General features: G+C 37.6%; 1 long non-coding RNA gene across 1 annotated transcript; it reads left to right on the top strand.

Annotated features, from left to right (window-relative positions):
• Window positions 1-1,780: 1,780 nt before the first annotated feature.
• On the top strand, window positions 1,781-4,675 carry LOC309698493. The gene is made up of 4 exons (XR_014274112.1): window positions 1,781-2,114; window positions 3,003-3,253; window positions 3,421-3,588; window positions 3,706-4,675. It is a non-coding gene; the product is annotated as an uncharacterized lncRNA (long non-coding RNA).
• The last annotated feature ends 792 nt before the right edge of the window (window positions 4,676-5,467 follow it).

Below are 5,467 nucleotides of genomic sequence, written 5' to 3'. Positions count from 1 at the left end.
AACCATCTTGGATTCCTCGCTTCGAGTGCGAATGCCCGCTCATTACTTCGAAAGAAACTTGTGGAACGTTAATATCCAAACAGAAATAAAAACATTTGTGAAGGGTTTTTTTTGCGGCATTGCCTTTGACGCTGGTAGTGATGGCCAAATGAAGCTTTCCGAAGCACTGAAGCTTGTATTGAAAAACGGTTCATTACTCGAAGCTTTTCAACACAGTCCTCTCCGGTGACATCTGGTGGCGAATATTTTGAAGAGCAGCTTGAATCTGCAAAATAAAACGGACTGCTCAATCATCACTGCTCACTCAAGAGTGGAGTTCTCTCTGATATTGGGCCACCGTTCCGTTGCTTTGAACATGTAATTGGTTTTGTTTCTCGATTGGGGGGCTGAAAAAAATGTAATGCGTATTTGCGTAATACATTTTGATCAATAAACTTTCCCTATTTAAACATGCACTATGGTGTGGCCTTTCTTTGCTCATAACTCCTTGATGTTGGTAAATACAATAAGTGAGCAATATATATAATATACATATGAGAATGCACAGCACATTATGGAGTATGCCCCTGCTGTGGAGTCCTGCCTCCATCTACTTGTCGTTTAATCACAGCTGGACATGTTCATACAAAATATTAGATTAGGCCAATTGTCCTATACATATTTTTGACCTAGGGGTGGGATTGATTGTGAACTGGAAAGGGAAAATGCTTAGGGGGCTGAGTACGGCTGCATCGTTACTGATTTGTAGAATCATTTTGATTCATACAGGATCCGATTCAATTTGATTGGAATCTGGAAAGTTTTGCCTCAGTCAGAAATATTAAAATTCTGGTCATGTATCGGTATATATCCATAATTTCGTATCTATTAAAAGAAAGCTGACACATGTGAGACTTAATTAGAGATGTAAACAGAGAGTTATGAAACCTGCAGCTGCAGAAGCCAGCGAAGAAAAAAGAGGCAAACACAGCGCGGACCCGACGACACATCAAAATCTGATTCTGACGCGTCGGGTCCGCGCTCTGTGTTTACGTTTGTATGCAGAATCCGTAAACCTGCTCCCAGTTACTGTTTTAGCTGCATGGTGTTTGACGACATGTTGTGAGGTTTAACCTGAGATGCTGGCGTTTCAGGCATAATAACGTTAATTTACAAATCGACGCAGGATTGTAATGAATCAATATCACTTTATTCAATTTAGCATGGATTGTAATCAGAAAGGCGATAATCAGAACCCACCCCTAATCAAGAACTTGCAAAGTAAAAACATGATCTATGTCAGGTAGCCCTTTTGTTATTTACATTTAAAAAGAGGATTCGTGTTACTGTGTGCTGGCTGAGTCTGTTTCTTTTCTTAGAAATAGTTTCTCCTGCCCTGGAGAAAATCCGCTTGCATGGAACAGAAGAGGCTGTGGAGTGCAGGAACTACACTGCAAGCTGGTAGATATGCAGGTATTCCTGGGTCCTGCAGACTATCACCTAACAACAATGAACAAAATGATTTTCTAAACTGTAGCAATGTCATGTACGTATAGTGTCAAATACATTTTTGTAGTCTTCATCAGCTTTAATTCACATGGAAGTGTTCCTAAAGTCATATGCTGTAATGGCATTTCCATTATGAAAACATGATTTTGGACATTTCAAGTTTTTCACTTCGGCAGATAAAATGAATTGAGCAAAATCAACTCAAAATATTCCCACACGCCAGAACGTCCTCTCTTCCTCGCTGGCTCCATATCTGTCAGTGGAATGATCACCTCATCGCTCTCTGTCACCCTCAACACACTCCACGAATCCCGTGGATGATTCACTTCCTTATATCCGTTTGAATCAGGTACCGAAGCAGTTACGTGCGTAATGAAGCTTCGGACGTCACTGGTCACGTGACTTTTGCCAAACGAAGCAAGCCTCGACACAGTGCTTCTGAACCAGTGTGTTGTTTTTTTCGACACACGCTCCGGAGCGTCAGCTTCAAGCGGGCCATCACTAGACGCTGGATAAAGGAGGACGTGGTATGGTATGTTACGGACTTTTGAACTGGAACAGCTAACGCTCTGCACTTGGCTAGCTGCATTTACCGCCTTTGCAGCATCTTCAGGAGCGCTTTTGTGGTAAGTTTTATTTTTTCTGAAACTATAGTTCTCCGTTGTAATATGGGTTTTTATCGTCATAAATGTACAACTCTAGCAGGTATTTAAGAATTACATGCATGCGTCGTTTTATCCATGTCGCCTTGGCCCCAAAGTGTTTTGCATGAATTATGCTAATAAGCTCATATTTAGTATAACACATTATTAGTCCCTGGGACTAATAATGTGTTAATAACTTTTCTAATCTCTTACTATTTTAAAAGAAGTTTTTAGAAGGCGTTTCTGGATTTGCAGATTATAAACTGCCTTGTGGTTAAATTGTTGAACCAATATGCACTGCTACGCTGCTTCACACTTAGCGCATACATGGATATTGATATTGGCTAGCCCATTTGCTAACTTTTGGAACTTGAAACTTACGTTTAGTTCTCTGGAGTTGTACATATTAAAACTGGGGCAGCAAAATTGTAGGCACAGGACATACTTACAAAAGCAGTGATTAATCATTACATAATTAGGCGGTAGAACATGGTTTACATTGCAAATAGTTATGTATACTAAGTTGAAATGTAGAAGCTTCTGAACTGTAAAATTGTTGTGCCTGGTCTATTTTAGGTTAGCTTAAGGGTGAATCCATCAATAATATATTTACCAAACAGTTATTTTTTTCGTTTTATTTTATTCTGATGCCCAGTGTTCATTAGTGAAAGACTTAGTTTTTTATCTGTCAGGGGCTGGGTCTGTGACGCAGCATTTTGAGTTTATTTTGTATTTTTGCTTTCTTATGTTATATTGAAATGAGGTGAAGTTCTTGTATTGTTATTATTAGTTAAGGTTTAGTTGAGTTCTGGGCTAGTTATGTTTCATCTGTGTCTCCTTGGTTATGTGTCTTTTCTGTTCTCTGTGTAGTCTGTCTTGTCTTCTGTGTTTTACTGTTATGTCCATGCCAGGGCAGAAGTAAATTTTCAGGGGTGAAGATGCTGTTTACCTTGACCAGCTAAGACTACAGATTGTAGATGAAGTCGAGAAAAGTGAAAAGAATCCTGATTACAAAGCTGATGCACACAACTTTGGCCTTGCGATGCAAAGAGATCATCAATGATGACCTACCAGTAGGTCAGATCCTGGATTGCTGGCCTACTCTGAAATCCCAGTCCCAGGTAAGAATGTATATAGATGTATCTAACAAGATGTATTTTATATCAACTCCTGTTATCTGGCCTGTCTGAACAAATTATGCCTTTGGAGTGTAAGGAATTTGATGTATTTTGCAAAGATTTATAGACTAATCGAAACTTGTAAACATAAATGTATCCTGTGTGTTCAGATCTGTGCAGAATTGCACAGGATTACAAACCTCCACCTGAAGAACCACTTTTATGCTGTGTTGGACCAACATTCTCCCCGGCTCCAGAGCTTATTCAGATAGAAAGCTGTTTGCACAGGGAACGTGTCTGATGTCCTGTCTCAGCTCTTCAGAAGCTAAAATCTCCAGGTTAGTGGGTTTTTGTCTTGTTTTTTGAGCTTTATTTAATTTGATCAATTTTTCAATTTTAACTACCATTCTTGACTAGGTTAGCCAATAATTTAAAATAATTTTCTTGTGATGTAGGAACAAGCTGATATCCATGCCCAACGTGCTGGTGTGCTTCATGCCCTCTCTGCCTATTTGTACGACGACACCTCTAGCTTCATCATAACGTGGGATCTAAGTTTTGGACAAAGTTGTGAACAATATCTTAGTAGCATCCTTGTTTAGATTTCTCAAAACATTATGACACTTTGACAGTTTGAGAAGCATCTCCATGCTTGGATCTGTCTACAACAGTGTCCATGTCACATAATGGAAACACTACATGTTTTTAATATGTGTAGACCTTCTATAATGTTCCTAGCCCAACCATACATCACTGTACAAATGAAAAAAAAAAAAAAAACTCTTATTGACTTTCTGTTATTGCTACGAAGAGGTATGACTTTGCTTTACTAAAAAGTACTATTTTTGTCAGTTTGTTTTCTCAAATCTTTGGTGTGTTGTGGCTTTTTTGTTGTTCAAACAATTGATTTCTGAGCTAGTAATAATCCAGAAATGTGACTTGTATAGATGAAACTAAGAGAAATAGGAATGTACTAACATGTAGTAATTTTGTTTTCTGTAGATGATGCATTCTGATAGACCAGATATTAGTGAAGTGCCACTTGGACTCCTGATCAGAGCCAATTCCAGCAATGCAACATTCTTCTGCCCTGAGAAGACTGCAGTTTTGGTCGAGGGTAACATGATCATTGTTTTCACCACCCTAGCTGATGGATTTCTAGTAATATTTGGACTGACCTACGCCCTGCACCTAAGCTACCCAAAATGTTTGGCCAACATTTTTGACTTTATTCAGAAAGTTTTGATGGGTCTGAAGGGTGGGAAGTTGAAGCCCAAAGTGCTGAGTCTTAAAAATGATCTTTTGGCAGCAGAATAATGTCCAGGATTCCTACACAGTCCTCAAGTGCCTGTTAAAGCAAGTAATTCAGCTTATCATGTTTCAAAGTCTGGATAAGTTTTTTTGTTTTGTTTTGTTTTTTTTAAAGAGAATAGAATAAAGAAATCTTTGCACACTCTGTTTCATACTTCATCATCTTAAATCCACATCCAAAGTAAAAGGGGTGATTTGATTTTATTTATTTTTTATTTTTTTCCCCCATCATCACTTGTTTTAGTTGATTTTGATTGTGTTTTTAGTCAGATAACTGTAAATCCATAGAGAAAATGAAGGACAATCTCACTACATTTCTGGCTTCTAGGTGGGATCTTGAATGTCACTTAAGGAACGTTCCTCCTGAACTGCTCATAACTGACATAAGGCGCTAAGGAGGTTTATAACACTGTTTTATGTCTCTAAAGAAGTATTTTTCTATTTAATGTTTTATTGCTTTGTTGTTGAGACTGTGATTGCACTCTACAAATGTGCATTTTGCATAACCAGAGTACTGGCATATTAAAAAGGTTACCAATTATATTTCAGTGTATTATACTGCACTATACTATACTATTACTTTCATTTGGTTTTCCCACATAATAATGCAGGATTTTCTTTTCCTTTTGTTTGTTTGTTTTTTAATAAAAAGGTCATACTCGTGTGTTAATCAAATCTGAATACTCTTAAAACATGTTGTGAAATTCTTTATTTCTAATATTGTAACCTTGTGCCAAAACTGGACATTTCTGACATTATTCCCTATAAAATGTGGTGGATTTATGTCGTTGGACTTTTTGTTAGAAATGCTATGTGTTAAAGTAACTCAATAAATTTGTAACTTGAATTTATATTTTCTGTCTTATGTTTTTACAAGTGTAATTATTTTGGGCACTTTTTTTATAT

Source organism: Aulonocara stuartgranti (assembly GCF_965226115.1).
Source record: "Aulonocara stuartgranti genome assembly, chromosome: 22".
Taxonomy (NCBI): domain Eukaryota; kingdom Metazoa; phylum Chordata; class Actinopteri; order Cichliformes; family Cichlidae; genus Aulonocara; species Aulonocara stuartgranti.
Note: the sequence above shows the minus strand (reverse complement) of the source record. Positions and strands in the feature narration are given on the sequence as shown.